The following is a 21,017-nucleotide window of genomic DNA, read 5'->3' on the forward strand; positions in this document are numbered from 1 at the left end:
TGAAAAAAAAGTAAGAGGAAGAGAAGGGAAAAAAAGGTGGAAATGGGTTTAAAAGTGATTTCGGCGGAGAAATATATATATATATATATATATATATATATATATATATACGCGCACACACACACATATATATAAACGTATTCTCCGTTGAGATATTGCAGCCGCTGCTGTGTCCAGGCCCAGGAGCCTTAGCACTGTGCTGTGATGTCACTCAATACCACTGACATCACTAGGTGTAAACAACATCTCTCCTTTGCTGTGTATGTGACTATGGAGCTGTTTGGTGATGTCGTCTATTATGGCCTTCATAGAAGCAACAGGAGATTGTTGCATCCATCTAGAGCCCTCAGAACTACAGTGCTATGATGTCACTCACTTCCACAGGCCTTGCAGAGTGTAAACAACAACAACCCAGCTTTGTTGTGTATGTAACCATAGGGATTTGTGATGTCACCTAGAACCTTCACAGCAGCGACAGCTTTATGAGGAGCATCAGCACTGCTCTGCCTGAGCAGAACCATCACCGCCATAGGTTGTCAAATAACCCGGGTTTAACCCACACAGGTAAGTCCAATGGGGTGCAGGCATGTCCTCTATGCTTACAGCTTCCCGTGGGTGTTGGTTTGATACCGTTTGGGGACAGCCAAGGAGGCATCTGCAGGCAACAAAGGTAGGTGTGTGCTTGTGTGTGTGTTTCCTATGCAGATCCTAAGCCCAGTGTCACATGCAAGTAGGAGGAGTAAGAAGGGTTCCTGGCAAATCCGGGTTATGGATTGCATTTAAAAAGGCCCCGTGGGAGTGCAATGGGCCCCTGTCTTGCTGCTTAGCAATAATGGTATGGGTTTAGGTTCTGCTGTGTGTACTGGTGGTTGACTGCCCCCCAGCCCAGAGTGTGCATGGAAAATTGTCTGGCAGCCTCCCTGACAGCAAGCAGTGATAGTGCCCATGAAGGGCACCTTGTTGGGCCCGCCCCTTTCACGGTTATCGCTTCTCGGCCTTTTGGCTAAGATCAAGTGTAGTATCTGTTCTTATCAGTTTAATATCTGATACGTCCCCTATCTGGGGACCATATATTAAATGGATTTTTGAGAACGGGGGCCGATTTCGAAGCTTGCTTCCGTCGCCCTATGCATTGACCCGATATGGCAGTATCTTCGGGTACAGTGCACCACCCCCTTACAGGGTTAAAAAGAAAGATTCCTACTTTCATTGCTACCTGCTTGCTGGCTAGCCAGCTAGCCAGCCCTGTGGGCCTTGCTGCTGCTGCAGCCAAAAAACAAAAAGTGGTGCTGCTGCTGCTTCTGCTGCTTCTGCTTCTGCTTGTGTCTGGCCGCTGTTGGAGCGTCCAGGCACAGGACTTCTGCTGCTGCTGACTAAATGGCCTCCTTAATTGGATCATTTGAGTAGCCAGCACACCTGTGCAGGTAGGGCATGACATGATAGGCAGCTGCCTTGATAGCGGGTGGGTGCTGAATGTTCCTAATTGACAAAATAAGATTAATGCTTATGAAGAAATATAAAATCTCATCCCTTCCCCAATATCGCGCCACACCCCTACCCCTTAATTCCCTGGTTGAACTTGATGGACATATGTCTTTTTTCGACCGTACTAACTATGTAACTATGTAACATAACATGGGGGGGGGGGGGGGGGTCTCCTGGCTGTTCACACAGGTGTGTCATTGCTGTACATTGACCATGCATTGCTTCTGTGGTATTGCAAAGGCAAAGACAAATGCTTCCAGCCATCCATTGCACTAATGGATTGGTCATCAGCTGGCTGTCTATGTCCCGCATCAATATAGACCAAAGTACAGAGGGTTAGGCTATGCTATTGTGCACCTACCTGATGCATCAGAAGGTGCGAGGCCCTTGCTAAATTCTGTGCACAGACTTTGAGATCTATACTTTAGACTGTATCTAAACCTGCTCCAACATGGACTGACATTCTGGCCTACTTTCAGCCGATGCGACTTGTCTGTCGCTGAACAGTCGCTTTTTATGTATTCAGCACCTATGTATAATGTTGTAAAAATGCTCTAGAAGCTAAAGTCGCAGAAATGTCACACATATTTGGCCTGCAACTTTCTGTGCGACAAATTCAGACAGGAAAAATCAGTATAAATCCTTAGAAAATTATCCCCCAGTGTCTCCATCTGCTGGCGGTATTGAATAAGCATTGCTGCACTGATGGGGTATGCATTAGACGAAAAAAAAGAAGAAAAAGAAGAATAATACGCCCAGAAAAGAGGCGAAAAGGAGAAAAACGTAAAAAAACGTGAAAAAAAAGTAAGAGGAAGAGAAGGGAAAAAAAGGTGGAAATGGGTTTAAAAGTGATTTCGGCGGAGAAATATATATATATATATATATATATATATATATATATATATATACGCGCACACACACACATATATATAAACGTATTCTCCGTTGAGATATTGCAGCCGCTGCTGTGTCCAGGCCCAGGAGCCTTAGCACTGTGCTGTGATGTCACTCAATACCACTGACATCACTAGGTGTAAACAACATCTCTCCTTTGCTGTGTATGTGACTATGGAGCTGTTTGGTGATGTCGTCTATTATGGCCTTCATAGAAGCAACAGGAGATTGTTGCATCCATCTAGAACCCTCAGAACTACAGTGCTATGATGTCACTCACTTCCACAGGCCTTGCAGAGTGTAAACAACAACAACCCAGCTTTGTTGTGTATGTAACCATAGGGATTTGTGATGTCACCTAGAACCTTCACAGCAGCGACAGCTTTATGAGGAGCATCAGCACTGCTCTGCCTGAGCAGAACCATCACCGCCATAGGTTGTCAAATAACCCGGGTTTAACCCACACAGGTAAGTCCAATGGGGTGCAGGCATGTCCTCTATGCTTACAGCTTCCCGTGGGTGTTGGTTTGATACCGTTTGGGGACAGCCAAGGAGGCATCTGCAGGCAACAAAGGTAGGTGTGTGCTTGTGTGTGTGTTTCCTATGCAGATCCTAAGCCCAGTGTCACATGCAAGTAGGAGGAGTAAGAAGGGTTCCTGGCAAATCCGGGTTATGGATTGCATTTAAAAAGGCCCCGTGGGAGTGCAATGGGCCCCTGTCTTGCTGCTTAGCAATAATGGTATGGGTTTAGGTTCTGCTGTGTGTACTGGTGGTTGACTGCCCCCCAGCCCAGAGTGTGCATGGAAAATTGTCTGGCAGCCTCCCTGACAGCAAGCAGTGATAGTGCCCATGAAGGGCACCTTGTTGGGCCCGCCCCTTTCACGGTTATCGCTTCTCGGCCTTTTGGCTAAGATCAAGTGTAGTATCTGTTCTTATCAGTTTAATATCTGATACGTCCCCTATCTGGGGACCATATATTAAATGGATTTTTGAGAACGGGGGCCGATTTCGAAGCTTGCTTCCGTCGCCCTATGCATTGACCCGATATGGCAGTATCTTCGGGTACAGTGCACCACCCCCTTACAGGGTTAAAAAGAAAGATTCCTACTTTCATTGCTACCTGCTTGCTGGCTAGCCAGCTAGCCAGCCCTGTGGGCCTTGCTGCTGCTGCAGCCAAAAAACAAAAGGTGGTGCTGCTGCTGCTTCTGCTGCTTCTGCTTCTGCTTGTATCTGGCCGCTGTTGGAGCGTCCAGGCACAGGACTTCTGCTGCTGCTGACTAAATGGCCTCCTTAATTGGATCATTTGAGTAGCCAGCACACCTGTGCAGGTAGGGCATGACATGATAGGCAGCTGCCTTGATAGCGGGTGGGTGCTGAATGTTCCTAATTGACAAAATAAGATTAATGCTTATGAAGAAATATAAAATCTCATCCCTTCCCCAATATCGCGCCACACCCCTACCCCTTAATTCCCTGGTTGAACTTGATGGACATATGTCTTTTTTCGACCGTACTAACTATGTAACTATGTAACATAACATGGGGGGGGGGGGGGGGGGGTCTCCTGGCTGTTCACACAGGTGTGTCATTGCTGTACATTGACCATGCATTGCTTCTGTGGTATTGCAAAGGCAAAGACAAATGCTTCCAGCCATCCATTGCACTAATGGATTGGTCATCAGCTGGCTGTCTATGTCCCGCATCAATATAGACCAAAGTACAGAGGGTTAGGCTATGCTATTGTGCACCTACCTGATGCATCAGAAGGTGCGAGGCCCTTGCTAAATTCTGTGCACAGACTTTGAGATCTATACTTTAGACTGTATCTAAACCTGCTCCAACATGGACTGACATTCTGGCCTACTTTCAGCCGATGCGACTTGTCTGTCGCTGAACAGTCGCTTTTTATGTATTCAGCACCTATGTATAATGTTGTAAAAATGCTCTAGAAGCTAAAGTCGCAGAAATGTCACACATATTTGGCCTGCAACTTTCTGTGCGACAAATTCAGACAGGAAAAATCAGTATAAATCCTTAGAAAATTATCCCCCAGTGTCTCCATCTGCTGGCGGTATTGAATAAGCATTGCTGCACTGATGGGGTATGCATTAGACGAAAAAAAAGAAGAAAAAGAAGAATAATACGCCCAGAAAAGAGGCGAAAAGGAGAAAAACGTAAAAAAACGTGAAAAAAAAGTAAGAGGAAGAGAAGGGAAAAAAAGGTGGAAATGGGTTTAAAAGTGATTTCGGCGGAGAAATATATATATATATATATATATATATATATATATATATATATATATACGCGCACACACACACATATATATAAACGTATTCTCCGTTGAGATATTGCAGCCGCTGCTGTGTCCAGGCCCAGGAGCCTTAGCACTGTGCTGTGATGTCACTCAATACCACTGACATCACTAGGTGTAAACAACATCTCTCCTTTGCTGTGTATGTGACTATGGAGCTGTTTGGTGATGTCGTCTATTATGGCCTTCATAGAAGCAACAGGAGATTGTTGCATCCATCTAGAACCCTCAGAACTACAGTGCTATGATGTCACTCACTTCCACAGGCCTTGCAGAGTGTAAACAACAACAACCCAGCTTTGTTGTGTATGTAACCATAGGGATTTGTGATGTCACCTAGAACCTTCACAGCAGCGACAGCTTTATGAGGAGCATCAGCACTGCTCTGCCTGAGCAGAACCATCACCGCCATAGGTTGTCAAATAACCCGGGTTTAACCCACACAGGTAAGTCCAATGGGGTGCAGGCATGTCCTCTATGCTTACAGCTTCCCGTGGGTGTTGGTTTGATACCGTTTGGGGACAGCCAAGGAGGCATCTGCAGGCAACAAAGGTAGGTGTGTGCTTGTGTGTGTGTTTCCTATGCAGATCCTAAGCCCAGTGTCACATGCAAGTAAGAGGAGTAAGAAGGGTTCCTGGCAAATCCGGGTTATGGATTGCATTTAAAAAGGCCCCGTGGGAGTGCAATGGGCCCCTGTCTTGCTGCTTAGCAATAATGGTATGGGTTTAGGTTCTGCTGTGTGTACTGGTGGTTGACTGCCCCCCAGCCCAGAGTGTGCATGGAAAATTGTCTGGCAGCCTCCCTGACAGCAAGCAGTGATAGTGCCCATGAAGGGCACCTTGTTGGGCCCGCCCCTTTCACGGTTATCGCTTCTCGGCCTTTTGGCTAAGATCAAGTGTAGTATCTGTTCTTATCAGTTTAATATCTGATACGTCCCCTATCTGGGGACCATATATTAAATGGATTTTTGAGAACGGGGGCCGATTTCGAAGCTTGCTTCCGTCGCCCTATGCATTGACCCGATATGGCAGTATCTTCGGGTACAGTGCACCACCCCCTTACAGGGTTAAAAAGAAAGATTCCTACTTTCATTGCTACCTGCTTGCTGGCTAGCCAGCTAGCCAGCCCTGTGGGCCTTGCTGCTGCTGCAGCCAAAAAACAAAAGGTGGTGCTGCTGCTGCTTCTGCTGCTTCTGCTTCTGCTTGTGTCTGGCCGCTGTTGGAGCGTCCAGGCACAGGACTTCTGCTGCTGCTGACTAAATGGCCTCCTTAATTGGATCATTTGAGTAGCCAGCACACCTGTGCAGGTAGGGCATGACATGATAGGCAGCTGCCTTGATAGCGGGTGGGTGCTGAATGTTCCTAATTGACAAAATAAGATTAATGCTTATGAAGAAATATAAAATCTCATCCCTTCCCCAATATCGCGCCACACCCCTACCCCTTAATTCCCTGGTTGAACTTGATGGACATATGTCTTTTTTCGACCGTACTAACTATGTAACTATGTAACATAACATGGGGGGGGGGGGGGGTCTCCTGGCTGTTCACACAGGTGTGTCATTGCTGTACATTGACCATGCATTGCTTCTGTGGTATTGCAAAGGCAAAGACAAATGCTTCCAGCCATCCATTGCACTAATGGATTGGTCATCAGCTGGCTGTCTATGTCCCGCATCAATATAGACCAAAGTACAGAGGGTTAGGCTATGCTATTGTGCACCTACCTGATGCATCAGAAGGTGCGAGGCCCTTGCTAAATTCTGTGCACAGACTTTGAGATCTATACTTTAGACTGTATCTAAACCTGCTCCAACATGGACTGACATTCTGGCCTACTTTCAGCCGATGTGACTTGTCTGTCGCTGAACAGTCGCTTTTTATGTATTCAGCACCTATGTATAATGTTGTAAAAATGCTCTAGAAGCTAAAGTCGCAGAAATGTCACACATATTTGGCCTGCAACTTTCTGTGCGACAAATTCAGACAGGAAAAATCAGTATAAATCCTTAGAAAATTATCCCCCAGTGTCTCCATCTGCTGGCGGTATTGAATAAGCATTGCTGCACTGATGGGGTATGCATTAGACGAAAAAAAAGAAGAAAAAGAAGAATAATACGCCCAGAAAAGAGGCGAAAAGGAGAAAAACGTAAAAAAACGTGAAAAAAAAGTAAGAGGAAGAGAAGGGAAAAAAAGGTGGAAATGGGTTTAAAAGTGATTTCGGCGGAGAAATATATATATATATATATATATATATATATATATATATATATACGCGCACACACACACATATATATAAACGTATTCTCCGTTGAGATATTGCAGCCGCTGCTGTGTCCAGGCCCAGGAGCCTTAGCACTGTGCTGTGATGTCACTCAATACCACTGACATCACTAGGTGTAAACAACATCTCTCCTTTGCTGTGTATGTGACTATGGAGCTGTTTGGTGATGTCGTCTATTATGGCCTTCATAGAAGCAACAGGAGATTGTTGCATCCATCTAGAACCCTCAGAACTACAGTGCTATGATGTCACTCACTTCCACAGGCCTTGCAGAGTGTAAACAACAACAACCCAGCTTTGTTGTGTATGTAACCATAGGGATTTGTGATGTCACCTAGAACCTTCACAGCAGCGACAGCTTTATGAGGAGCATCAGCACTGCTCTGCCTGAGCAGAACCATCACCGCCATAGGTTGTCAAATAACCCGGGTTTAACCCACACAGGTAAGTCCAATGGGGTGCAGGCATGTCCTCTATGCTTACAGCTTCCCGTGGGTGTTGGTTTGATACCGTTTGGGGACAGCCAAGGAGGCATCTGCAGGCAACAAAGGTAGGTGTGTGCTTGTGTGTGTGTTTCCTATGCAGATCCTAAGCCCAGTGTCACATGCAAGTAAGAGGAGTAAGAAGGGTTCCTGGCAAATCCGGGTTATGGATTGCATTTAAAAAGGCCCCGTGGGAGTGCAATGGGCCCCTGTCTTGCTGCTTAGCAATAATGGTATGGGTTTAGGTTCTGCTGTGTGTACTGGTGGTTGACTGCCCCCCAGCCCAGAGTGTGCATGGAAAATTGTCTGGCAGCCTCCCTGACAGCAAGCAGTGATAGTGCCCATGAAGGGCACCTTGTTGGGCCCGCCCCTTTCACGGTTATCGCTTCTCGGCCTTTTGGCTAAGATCAAGTGTAGTATCTGTTCTTATCAGTTTAATATCTGATACGTCCCCTATCTGGGGACCATATATTAAATGGATTTTTGAGAACGGGGGCCGATTTCGAAGCTTGCTTCCGTCGCCCTATGCATTGACCCGATATGGCAGTATCTTCGGGTACAGTGCACCACCCCCTTACAGGGTTAAAAAGAAAGATTCCTACTTTCATTGCTACCTGCTTGCTGGCTAGCCAGCTAGCCAGCCCTGTGGGCCTTGCTGCTGCTGCAGCCAAAAAACAAAAGGTGGTGCTGCTGCTGCTTCTGCTGCTTCTGCTTCTGCTTGTGTCTGGCCGCTGTTGGAGCGTCCAGGCACAGGACTTCTGCTGCTGCTGACTAAATGGCCTCCTTAATTGGATCATTTGAGTAGCCAGCACACCTGTGCAGGTAGGGCATGACATGATAGGCAGCTGCCTTGATAGCGGGTGGGTGCTGAATGTTCCTAATTGACAAAATAAGATTAATGCTTATGAAGAAATATAAAATCTCATCCCTTCCCCAATATCGCGCCACACCCCTACCCCTTAATTCCCTGGTTGAACTTGATGGACATATGTCTTTTTTCGACCGTACTAACTATGTAACTATGTAACATAACATGGGGGGGGGGGGGGTCTCCTGGCTGTTCACACAGGTGTGTCATTGCTGTACATTGACCATGCATTGCTTCTGTGGTATTGCAAAGGCAAAGACAAATGCTTCCAGCCATCCATTGCACTAATGGATTGGTCATCAGCTGGCTGTCTATGTCCCGCATCAATATAGACCAAAGTACAGAGGGTTAGGCTATGCTATTGTGCACCTACCTGATGCATCAGAAGGTGCGAGGCCCTTGCTAAATTCTGTGCACAGACTTTGAGATCTATACTTTAGACTGTATCTAAACCTGCTCCAACATGGACTGACATTCTGGCCTACTTTCAGCCGATGTGACTTGTCTGTCGCTGAACAGTCGCTTTTTATGTATTCAGCACCTATGTATAATGTTGTAAAAATGCTCTAGAAGCTAAAGTCGCAGAAATGTCACACATATTTGGCCTGCAACTTTCTGTGCGACAAATTCAGACAGGAAAAATCAGTATAAATCCTTAGAAAATTATCCCCCAGTGTCTCCATCTGCTGGCGGTATTGAATAAGCATTGCTGCACTGATGGGGTATGCATTAGACGAAAAAAAAGAAGAAAAAGAAGAATAATACGCCCAGAAAAGAGGCGAAAAGGAGAAAAACGTAAAAAAACGTGAAAAAAAAGTAAGAGGAAGAGAAGGGAAAAAAAGGTGGAAATGGGTTTAAAAGTGATTTCGGCGGAGAAATATATATATATATATATATATATATATATATATATATATACGCGCACACACACACATATATATAAACGTATTCTCCGTTGAGATATTGCAGCCGCTGCTGTGTCCAGGCCCAGGAGCCTTAGCACTGTGCTGTGATGTCACTCAATACCACTGACATCACTAGGTGTAAACAACATCTCTCCTTTGCTGTGTATGTGACTATGGAGCTGTTTGGTGATGTCGTCTATTATGGCCTTCATAGAAGCAACAGGAGATTGTTGCATCCATCTAGAACCCTCAGAACTACAGTGCTATGATGTCACTCACTTCCACAGGCCTTGCAGAGTGTAAACAACAACAACCCAGCTTTGTTGTGTATGTAACCATAGGGATTTGTGATGTCACCTAGAACCTTCACAGCAGCGACAGCTTTATGAGGAGCATCAGCACTGCTCTGCCTGAGCAGAACCATCACCGCCATAGGTTGTCAAATAACCCGGGTTTAACCCACACAGGTAAGTCCAATGGGGTGCAGGCATGTCCTCTATGCTTACAGCTTCCCGTGGGTGTTGGTTTGATACCGTTTGGGGACAGCCAAGGAGGCATCTGCAGGCAACAAAGGTAGGTGTGTGCTTGTGTGTGTGTTTCCTATGCAGATCCTAAGCCCAGTGTCACATGCAAGTAGGAGGAGTAAGAAGGGTTCCTGGCAAATCCGGGTTATGGATTGCATTTAAAAAGGCCCCGTGGGAGTGCAATGGGCCCCTGTCTTGCTGCTTAGCAATAATGGTATGGGTTTAGGTTCTGCTGTGTGTACTGGTGGTTGACTGCCCCCCAGCCCAGAGTGTGCATGGAAAATTGTCTGGCAGCCTCCCTGACAGCAAGCAGTGATAGTGCCCATGAAGGGCACCTTGTTGGGCCCGCCCCTTTCACGGTTATCGCTTCTCGGCCTTTTGGCTAAGATCAAGTGTAGTATCTGTTCTTATCAGTTTAATATCTGATACGTCCCCTATCTGGGGACCATATATTAAATGGATTTTTGAGAACGGGGGCCGATTTCGAAGCTTGCTTCCGTCGCCCTATGCATTGACCCGATATGGCAGTATCTTCGGGTACAGTGCACCACCCCCTTACAGGGTTAAAAAGAAAGATTCCTACTTTCATTGCTACCTGCTTGCTGGCTAGCCAGCTAGCCAGCCCTGTGGGCCTTGCTGCTGCTGCAGCCAAAAAACAAAAGGTGGTGCTGCTGCTGCTTCTGCTGCTTCTGCTTCTGCTTGTGTCTGGCCGCTGTTGGAGCGTCCAGGCACAGGACTTCTGCTGCTGCTGACTAAATGGCCTCCTTAATTGGATCATTTGAGTAGCCAGCACACCTGTGCAGGTAGGGCATGACATGATAGGCAGCTGCCTTGATAGCGGGTGGGTGCTGAATGTTCCTAATTGACAAAATAAGATTAATGCTTATGAAGAAATATAAAATCTCATCCCTTCCCCAATATCGCGCCACACCCCTACCCCTTAATTCCCTGGTTGAACTTGATGGACATATGTCTTTTTTCGACCGTACTAACTATGTAACTATGTAACATAACATGGGGGGGGGGGGGGGTCTCCTGGCTGTTCACACAGGTGTGTCATTGCTGTACATTGACCATGCATTGCTTCTGTGGTATTGCAAAGGCAAAGACAAATGCTTCCAGCCATCCATTGCACTAATGGATTGGTCATCAGCTGGCTGTCTATGTCCCGCATCAATATAGACCAAAGTACAGAGGGTTAGGCTATGCTATTGTGCACCTACCTGATGCATCAGAAGGTGCGAGGCCCTTGCTAAATTCTGTGCACAGACTTTGAGATCTATACTTTAGACTGTATCTAAACCTGCTCCAACATGGACTGACATTCTGGCCTACTTTCAGCCGATGCGACTTGTCTGTCGCTGAACAGTCGCTTTTTATGTATTCAGCACCTATGTATAATGTTGTAAAAATGCTCTAGAAGCTAAAGTCGCAGAAATGTCACACATATTTGGCCTGCAACTTTCTGTGCGACAAATTCAGACAGGAAAAATCAGTATAAATCCTTAGAAAATTATCCCCCAGTGTCTCCATCTGCTGGCGGTATTGAATAAGCATTGCTGCACTGATGGGGTATGCATTAGACGAAAAAAAAGAAGAAAAAGAAGAATAATACGCCCAGAAAAGAGGCGAAAAGGAGAAAAACGTAAAAAAACGTGAAAAAAAAGTAAGAGGAAGAGAAGGGAAAAAAAGGTGGAAATGGGTTTAAAAGTGATTTCGGCGGAGAAATATATATATATATATATATATATATATATATATATATATATATACGCGCACACACACACATATATATAAACGTATTCTCCGTTGAGATATTGCAGCCGCTGCTGTGTCCAGGCCCAGGAGCCTTAGCACTGTGCTGTGATGTCACTCAATACCACTGACATCACTAGGTGTAAACAACATCTCTCCTTTGCTGTGTATGTGACTATGGAGCTGTTTGGTGATGTCGTCTATTATGGCCTTCATAGAAGCAACAGGAGATTGTTGCATCCATCTAGAACCCTCAGAACTACAGTGCTATGATGTCACTCACTTCCACAGGCCTTGCAGAGTGTAAACAACAACAACCCAGCTTTGTTGTGTATGTAACCATAGGGATTTGTGATGTCACCTAGAACCTTCACAGCAGCGACAGCTTTATGAGGAGCATCAGCACTGCTCTGCCTGAGCAGAACCATCACCGCCATAGGTTGTCAAATAACCCGGGTTTAACCCACACAGGTAAGTCCAATGGGGTGCAGGCATGTCCTCTATGCTTACAGCTTCCCGTGGGTGTTGGTTTGATACCGTTTGGGGACAGCCAAGGAGGCATCTGCAGGCAACAAAGGTAGGTGTGTGCTTGTGTGTGTGTTTCCTATGCAGATCCTAAGCCCAGTGTCACATGCAAGTAGGAGGAGTAAGAAGGGTTCCTGGCAAATCCGGGTTATGGATTGCATTTAAAAAGGCCCCGTGGGAGTGCAATGGGCCCCTGTCTTGCTGCTTAGCAATAATGGTATGGGTTTAGGTTCTGCTGTGTGTACTGGTTTTTGACTGCCCCCCAGCCCAGAGTGTGCATGGAAAATTGTCTGGCAGCCTCCCTGACAGCAAGCAGTGATAGTGCCCATGAAGGGCACCTTGTTGGGCCCGCCCCTTTCACGGTTATCGCTTCTCGGCCTTTTGGCTAAGATCAAGTGTAGTATCTGTTCTTATCAGTTTAATATCTGATACGTCCCCTATCTGGGGACCATATATTAAATGGATTTTTGAGAACGGGGGCCGATTTCGAAGCTTGCTTCCGTCGCCCTATGCATTGACCCGATATGGCAGTATCTTCGGGTACAGTGCACCACCCCCTTACAGGGTTAAAAAGAAAGATTCCTACTTTCATTGCTACCTGCTTGCTGGCTAGCCAGCTAGCCAGCCCTGTGGGCCTTGCTGCTGCTGCAGCCAAAAAACAAAAGGTGGTGCTGCTCCTGCTTCTGCTGCTTCTGCTTCTGCTTGTGTCTGGCCGCTGTTGGAGCGTCCAGGCACAGGACTTCTGCTGCTGCTGACTAAATGGCCTCCTTAATTGGATCATTTGAGTAGCCAGCACACCTGTGCAGGTAGGGCATGACATGATAGGCAGCTGCCTTGATAGCGGGTGGGTGCTGAATGTTCCTAATTGACAAAATAAGATTAATGCTTATGAAGAAATATAAAATCTCATCCCTTCCCCAATATCGCGCCACACCCCTACCCCTTAATTCCCTGGTTGAACTTGATGGACATATGTCTTTTTTCGACCGTACTAACTATGTAACTATGTAACATAACATGGGGGGGGGGGGGGTCTCCTGGCTGTTCACACAGGTGTGTCATTGCTGTACATTGACCATGCATTGCTTCTGTGGTATTGCAAAGGCAAAGACAAATGCTTCCAACCATCCATTGCACTAATGGATTGGTCATCAGCTGGCTGTCTATGTCCCGCATCAATATAGACCAAAGTACAGAGGGTTAGGCTATGCTATTGTGCACCTACCTGATGCATCAGAAGGTGCGAGGCCCTTGCTAAATTCTGTGCACAGACTTTGAGATCTATACTTTAGACTGTATCTAAACCTGCTCCAACATGGACTGACATTCTGGCCTACTTTCAGCCGATGCGACTTGTCTGTCGCTGAACAGTCGCTTTTTATGTATTCAGCACCTATGTATAATGTTGTAAAAATGCTCTAGAAGCTAAAGTCGCAGAAATGTCACACATATTTGGCCTGCAACTTTCTGTGCGACAAATTCAGACAGGAAAAATCAGTATAAATCCTTAGAAAATTATCCCCCAGTGTCTCCATCTGCTGGCGGTATTGAATAAGCATTGCTGCACTGATGGGGTATGCATTAGACGAAAAAAAAGAAGAAAAAGAAGAATAATACGCCCAGAAAAGAGGCGAAAAGGAGAAAAACGTAAAAAAACTTGAAAAAAAAGTAAGAGGAAGAGAAGGGAAAAAAAGGTGGAAATGGGTTTAAAAGTGATTTCGGCGGAGAAATATATATATATATATATATATATATATATATATACGCGCACACACACACATATATATAAACGTATTCTCCGTTGAGATATTGCAGCCGCTGCTGTGTCCAGGCCCAGGAGCCTTAGCACTGTGCTGTGATGTCACTCAATACCACTGACATCACTAGGTGTAAACAACATCTCTCCTTTGCTGTGTATGTGACTATGGAGCTGTTTGGTGATGTCGTCTATTATGGCCTTCATAGAAGCAACAGGAGATTGTTGCATCCATCTAGAACCCTCAGAACTACAGTGCTATGATGTCACTCACTTCCACAGGCCTTGCAGAGTGTAAACAACAACAACCCAGCTTTGTTGTGTATGTAACCATAGGGATTTGTGATGTCACCTAGAACCTTCACAGCAGCGACAGCTTTATGAGGAGCATCAGCACTGCTCTGCCTGAGCAGAACCATCACCGCCATAGGTTGTCAAATAACCCGGGTTTAACCCACACAGGTAAGTCCAATGGGGTGCAGGCATGTCCTCTATGCTTACAGCTTCCCGTGGGTGTTGGTTTGATACCGTTTGGGGACAGCCAAGGAGGCATCTGCAGGCAACAAAGGTAGGTGTGTGCTTGTGTGTGTGTTTCCTATGCAGATCCTAAGCCCAGTGTCACATGCAAGTAGGAGGAGTAAGAAGGGTTCCTGGCAAATCCGGGTTATGGATTGCATTTAAAAAGGCCCCGTGGGAGTGCAATGGGCCCCTGTCTTGCTGCTTAGCAATAATGGTATGGGTTTAGGTTCTGCTGTGTGTACTGGTGGTTGACTGCCCCCCAGCCCAGAGTGTGCATGGAAAATTGTCTGGCAGCCTCCCTGACAGCAAGCAGTGATAGTGCCCATGAAGGGCACCTTGTTGGGCCCGCCCCTTTCACGGTTATCGCTTCTCGGCCTTTTGGCTAAGATCAAGTGTAGTATCTGTTCTTATCAGTTTAATATCTGATACGTCCCCTATCTGGGGACCATATATTAAATGGATTTTTGAGAACGGGGGCCGATTTCGAAGCTTGCTTCCGTCGCCCTATGCATTGACCCGATATGGCAGTATCTTCGGGTACAGTGCACCACCCCCTTACAGGGTTAAAAAGAAAGATTCCTACTTTCATTGCTACCTGCTTGCTGGCTAGCCAGCTAGCCAGCCCTGTGGGCCTTGCTGCTGCTGCAGCCAAAAAACAAAAGGTGGTGCTGCTGCTGCTTCTGCTGCTTCTGCTTCTGCTTGTGTCTGGCCGCTGTTGGAGCGTCCAGGCACAGGACTTCTGCTGCTGCTGACTAAATGGCCTCCTTAATTGGATCATTTGAGTAGCCAGCACACCTGTGCAGGTAGGGCATGACATGATAGGCAGCTGCCTTGATAGCGGGTGGGTGCTGAATGTTCCTAATTGACAAAATAAGATTAATGCTTATGAAGAAATATAAAATCTCATCCCTTCCCCAATATCGCGCCACACCCCTACCCCTTAATTCCCTGGTTGAGCTTGATGGACATATGTCTTTTTTCGACCGTACTAACTATGTAACTATGTAACATAACATGGGGGGGGGGGGGGGGGTCTCCTGGCTGTTCACACAGGTGTGTCATTGCTGTACATTGACCATGCATTGCTTCTGTGGTATTGCAAAGGCAAAGACAAATGCTTCCAGCCATCCATTGCACTAATGGATTGGTCATCAGCTGGCTGTCTATGTCCCGCATCAATATAGACCAAAGTACAGAGGGTTAGGCTATGCTATTGTGCACCTACCTGATGCATCAGAAGGTGCGAGGCCCTTGCTAAATTCTGTGCACAGACTTTGAGATCTATACTTTAGACTGTATCTAAACCTGCTCCAACATGGACTGACATTCTGGCCTACTTTCAGCCGATGCGACTTGTCTGTCGCTGAACAGTCGCTTTTTATGTATTCAGCACCTATGTATAATGTTGTAAAAATGCTCTAGAAGCTAAAGTCGCAGAAATGTCACACATATTTGGCCTGCAACTTTCTGTGCGACAAATTCAGACAGGAAAAATCAGTATAAATCCTTAGAAAATTATCCCCCAGTGTCTCCATCTGCTGGCGGTATTGAATAAGCATTGCTGCACTGATGGGGTATGCATTAGACGAAAAAAAAGAAGAAAAAGAAGAATAATACGCCCAGAAAAGAGGCGAAAAGGAGAAAAACGTAAAAAAACGTGAAAAAAAAGTAAGAGGAAGAGAAGGGAAAAAAAGGTGGAAATGGGTTTAAAAGTGATTTCGGCGGAGAAATATATATATATATATATATATATATATATATATATATATATACGCGCACACACACACATATATATAAACGTATTCTCCGTTGAGATATTGCAGCCGCTGCTGTGTCCAGGCCCAGGAGCCTTAGCACTGTGCTGTGATGTCACTCAATACCACTGACATCACTAGGTGTAAACAACATCTCTCCTTTGCTGTGTATGTGACTATGGAGCTGTTTGGTGATGTCGTCTATTATGGCCTTCATAGAAGCAACAGGAGATTGTTGCATCCATCTAGAACCCTCAGAACTACAGTGCTATGATGTCACTCACTTCCACAGGCCTTGCAGAGTGTAAACAACAACAACCCAGCTTTGTTGTGTATGTAACCATAGGGATTTGTGATGTCACCTAGAACCTTCACAGCAGCGACAGCTTTATGAGGAGCATCAGCACTGCTCTGCCTGAGCAGAACCATCACCGCCATAGGTTGTCAAATAACCCGGGTTTAACCCACACAGGTAAGTCCAATGGGGTGCAGGCATGTCCTCTATGCTTACAGCTTCCCGTGGGTGTTGGTTTGATACCGTTTGGGGACAGCCAAGGAGGCATCTGCAGGCAACAAAGGTAGGTGTGTGCTTGTGTGTGTGTTTCCTATGCAGATCCTAAGCCCAGTGTCACATGCAAGTAGGAGGAGTAAGAAGGGTTCCTGGCAAATCCGGGTTATGGATTGCATTTAAAAAGGCCCCGTGGGAGTGCAATGGGCCCCTGTCTTGCTGCTTAGCAATAATGGTATGGGTTTAGGTTCTGCTGTGTGTACTGGTGGTTGACTGCCCCCCAGCCCAGAGTGTGCATGGAAAATTGTCTGGCAGCCTCCCTGACAGCAAGCAGTGATAGTGCCCATGAAGGGCACCTTGTTGGGCCCGCCCCTTTCACGGTTATCGCTTCTCGGCCTTTTGGCTAAGATCAAGTGTAGTATCTGTTCTTATCAGTTTAATATCTGATACGTCCCCTATCTGGGGACCATATATTAAATGGATTTTTGAGAACGGGGGCCGATTTCGAAGCTTGCTTCCGTCGCCCTATGCATTGACCCGATATGGCAGTATCTTCGGGTACAGTGCACCACCCCCTTACAGGGTTAAAAAGAAAGATTCCTACTTTCATTGCTACCTGCTTGCTGGCTAGCCAGCTAGCCAGCCCTGTGGGCCTTGCTGCTGCTGCAGCCAAAAAACAAAAGGTGGTGCTGCTGCTGCTTCTGCTGCTTCTGCTTCTGCTTCTGCTTGTGTCTGGCCGCTGTTGGAGCGTCCAGGCACAGGACTTCTGCTGCTGCTGCTGACTAAATGGCCTCCTTAATTGGATCATTTGAGTAGCCAGCACACCTGTGCAGGTAGGGCATGACATGATAGGCAGCTGCCTTGATAGCGGGTGGGTGCTGAATGTTCCTAATTGACAAAATAAGATTAATGCTTATGAAGAAATATAAAATCTCATCCCTTCCCCAATATCGCGCCACACCCCTACCCCTTAATTCCCTGGTTGAACTTGATGGACATATGTCTTTTTTCGACCGTACTAACTATGTAACTATGTAACATAACATGGGGGGGGGGGGGGGGGGTCTCCTGGCTGTTCACACAGGTGTGTCATTGCTGTACATTGACCATGCATTGCTTCTGTGGTATTGCAAAGGCAAAGACAAATGCTTCCAGCCATCCATTGCACTAATGGATTGGTCATCAGCTGGCTGTCTATGTCCCGCATCAATATAGACCAAAGTACAGAGGGTTAGGCTATGCTATTGTGCACCTACCTGATGCATCAGAAGGTGCGAGGCCCTTGCTAAATTCTGTGCACAGACTTTGAGATCTATACTTTAGACTGTATCTAAACCTGCTCCAACATGGACTGACATTCTGGCCTACTTTCAGCCGATGCGACTTGTCTGTCGCTGAACAGTCGCTTTTTATGTATTCAGCACCTATGTATAATGTTGTAAAAATGCTCTAGAAGCTAAAGTCGCAGAAATGTCACACATATTTGGCCTGCAACTTTCTGTGCGACAAATTCAGACAGGAAAAATCAGTATAAATCCTTAGAAAATTATCCCCCAGTGTCTCCATCTGCTGGCGGTATTGAATAAGCATTGCTGCACTGATGGGGTATGCATTAGACGAAAAAAAAGAAGAAAAAGAAGAATAATACGCCCAGAAAAGAGGCGAAAAGGAGAAAAACGTAAAAAAACGTGAAAAAAAAGTAAGAGGAAGAGAAGGGAAAAAAAGGTGGAAATGGGTTTAAAAGTGATTTCGGCGGAGAAATATATATATATATATATATATATATATATATATATATATATATATATACGCGCACACACACACATATATATAAACGTATTCTCCGTTGAGATATTGCAGCCGCTGCTGTGTCCAGGCCCAGGAGCCTTAGCACTGTGCTGTGATGTCACTCAATACCACTGACATCACTAGGTGTAAACAACATCTCTCCTTTGCTGTGTATGTGACTATGGAGCTGTTTGGTGATGTCGTCTATTATGGCCTTCATAGAAGCAACAGGAGATTGTTGCATCCATCTAGAACCCTCAGAACTACAGTGCTATGATGTCACTCACTTCCACAGGCCTTGCAGAGTGTAAACAACAACAACCCAGCTTTGTTGTGTATGTAACCATAGGGATTTGTGATGTCACCTAGAACCTTCACAGCAGCGACAGCTTTATGAGGAGCATCAGCACTGCTCTGCCTGAGCAGAACCATCACCGCCATAGGTTGTCAAATAACCCGGGTTTAACCCACACAGGTAAGTCCAATGGGGTGCAGGCATGTCCTCTATGCTTACAGCTTCCCGTGGGTGTTGGTTTGATACCGTTTGGGGACAGCCAAGGAGGCATCTGCAGGCAACAAAGGTAGGTGTGTGCTTGTGTGTGTGTTTCCTATGCAGATCCTAAGCCCAGTGTCACATGCAAGTAGGAGGAGTAAGAAGGGTTCCTGGCAAATCCGGGTTATGGATTGCATTTAAAAAGGCCCCGTGGGAGTGCAATGGGCCCCTGTCTTGCTGCTTAGCAATAATGGTATGGGTTTAGGTTCTGCTGTGTGTACTGGTGGTTGACTGCCCCCCAGCCCAGAGTGTGCATGGAAAATTGTCTGGCAGCCTCCCTGACAGCAAGCAGTGATAGTGCCCATGAAGGGCACCTTGTTGGGCCCGCCCCTTTCACGGTTATCGCTTCTCGGCCTTTTGGCTAAGATCAAGTGTAGTATCTGTTCTTATCAGTTTAATATCTGATACGTCCCCTATCTGGGGACCATATATTAAATGGATTTTTGAGAACGGGGGCCGATTTCGAAGCTTGCTTCCGTCGCCCTATGCATTGACCCGATATGGCAGTATCTTCGGGTACAGTGCACCACCCCCTTACAGGGTTAAAAAGAAAGATTCCTACTTTCATTGCTACCTGCTTGCTGGCTAGCCAGCTAGCCAGCCCTGTGGGCCTTGCTGCTGCTGCAGCCAAAAAACAAAAGGTGGTGCTGCTGCTGCTTCTGCTGCTTCTGCTTCTGCTTGTGTCTGGCCGCTGTTGGAGCGTCCAGGCACAGGACTTCTGCTGCTGCTGACTAAATGGCCTCCTTAATTGGATCATTTGAGTAACCAGCACACCTGTGCAGGTAGGGCATGACATGATAGGCAGCTGCCTTGATAGCGGGTGGGTGCTGAATGTTCCTAATTGACAAAATAAGATTAATGCTTATGAAGAAATATAAAATCTCATCCCTTCCCCAATATCGCGCCACACCCCTACCCCTTAATTCCCTGGTTGAACTTGATGGACATATGTCTTTTTTCGACCGTACTAACTATGTAACTATGTAACATAACATGGGGGGGGGGGGGGGTCTCCTGGCTGTTCACACAGGTGTGTCATTGCTGTACATTGACCATGCATTGCTTCTGTGGTATTGCAAAGGCAAAGACAAATGCTTCCAGCCATCCATTGCACTAATGGATTGGTCATCAGCTGGCTGTCTATGTCCCGCATCAATATAGACCAAAGTACAGAGGGTTAGGCTATGCTATTGTGCACCTACCTGATGCATCAGAAGGTGCGAGGCCCTTGCTAAATTCTGTGCACAGACTTTGAGATCTATACTTTAGACTGTATCTAAACCTGCTCCAACATGGACTGACATTCTGGCCTACTTTCAGCCGATGCGACTTGTCTGTCGCTGAACAGTCGCTTTTTATGTATTCAGCACCTATGTATAATGTTGTAAAAATGCTCTAGAAGCTAAAGTCGCAGAAATGTCACACATATTTGGCCTGCAACTTTCTGTGCGACAAATTCAGACAGGAAAAATCAGTATAAATCCTTAGAAAATTATCCCCCAGTGTCTCCATCTGCTGGCGGTATTGAATAAGCATTGCTGCACTGATGGGGTATGCATTAGACGAAAAAAAAGAAGAAAAAGAAGAATAATACGCCCAGAAAAGAGGCGAAAAGGAGAAAAACGTAAAAAAACGTGAAAAAAAAGTAAGAGGAAGAGAAGGGAAAAAAAGGTGGAAATGGGTTTAAAAGTGATTTCGGCGGAGAAATATATATATATATATATATATATATATATATATATATATATACGCGCACACACACACATATATATAAACGTATTCTCCGTTGAGATATTGCAGCCGCTGCTGTGTCCAGGCCCAGGAGCCTTAGCACTGTGCTGTGATGTCACTCAATACCACTGACATCACTAGGTGTAAACAACATCTCTCCTTTGCTGTGTATGTGACTATGGAGCTGTTTGGTGATGTCGTCTATTATGGCCTTCATAGAAGCAACAGGAGATTGTTGCATCCATCTAGAACCCTCAGAACTACAGTGCTATGATGTCACTCACTTCCACAGGCCTTGCAGAGTGTAAACAACAACAACCCAGCTTTGTTGTGTATGTAACCATAGGGATTTGTGATGTCACCTAGAACCTTCACA

General features: G+C 46.0%; 9 non-coding genes across 9 annotated transcripts; all 9 read left to right on the forward strand.

Annotated features, from left to right (window-relative positions):
* The first annotated feature begins 983 nt into the window (after positions 1-983).
* On the forward strand, positions 984-1,174 carry LOC130300934 (U2 spliceosomal RNA). Its single transcript, XR_008851664.1, has one exon. It is a non-coding gene; the product is annotated as a U2 spliceosomal RNA (small nuclear RNA).
* Positions 1,175-3,266: 2,092 nt separating this feature from the next.
* On the forward strand, positions 3,267-3,457 carry LOC130300935 (U2 spliceosomal RNA). Its single transcript, XR_008851665.1, has one exon. It is a non-coding gene; the product is annotated as a U2 spliceosomal RNA (small nuclear RNA).
* A 2,098-nt stretch (positions 3,458-5,555) lies between these two features.
* On the forward strand, positions 5,556-5,746 carry LOC130300936 (U2 spliceosomal RNA). Its single transcript, XR_008851666.1, has one exon. It is a non-coding gene; the product is annotated as a U2 spliceosomal RNA (small nuclear RNA).
* A 2,090-nt stretch (positions 5,747-7,836) lies between these two features.
* On the forward strand, positions 7,837-8,027 carry LOC130300937 (U2 spliceosomal RNA). The gene has a single exon (XR_008851668.1). It is a non-coding gene; the product is annotated as a U2 spliceosomal RNA (small nuclear RNA).
* Positions 8,028-10,114: 2,087 nt separating this feature from the next.
* Positions 10,115-10,305, forward strand: LOC130300938 (U2 spliceosomal RNA). Its single transcript, XR_008851669.1, has one exon. It is a non-coding gene; the product is annotated as a U2 spliceosomal RNA (small nuclear RNA).
* Positions 10,306-12,397: 2,092 nt separating this feature from the next.
* Positions 12,398-12,588, forward strand: LOC130300939 (U2 spliceosomal RNA). The gene has a single exon (XR_008851670.1). It is a non-coding gene; the product is annotated as a U2 spliceosomal RNA (small nuclear RNA).
* A 2,081-nt stretch (positions 12,589-14,669) lies between these two features.
* On the forward strand, positions 14,670-14,860 carry LOC130300941 (U2 spliceosomal RNA). The gene has a single exon (XR_008851672.1). It is a non-coding gene; the product is annotated as a U2 spliceosomal RNA (small nuclear RNA).
* Positions 14,861-16,952: 2,092 nt separating this feature from the next.
* Positions 16,953-17,143, forward strand: LOC130300942 (U2 spliceosomal RNA). Its single transcript, XR_008851673.1, has one exon. It is a non-coding gene; the product is annotated as a U2 spliceosomal RNA (small nuclear RNA).
* Positions 17,144-19,251: 2,108 nt separating this feature from the next.
* Positions 19,252-19,442, forward strand: LOC130300944 (U2 spliceosomal RNA). Its single transcript, XR_008851674.1, has one exon. It is a non-coding gene; the product is annotated as a U2 spliceosomal RNA (small nuclear RNA).
* The last annotated feature ends 1,575 nt before the right edge of the window (positions 19,443-21,017 follow it).

Source organism: Hyla sarda, unplaced genomic scaffold, assembly GCF_029499605.1.
Source record: "Hyla sarda isolate aHylSar1 unplaced genomic scaffold, aHylSar1.hap1 scaffold_1106, whole genome shotgun sequence".
Lineage (NCBI taxonomy): Eukaryota > Metazoa > Chordata > Amphibia > Anura > Hylidae > Hyla > Hyla sarda.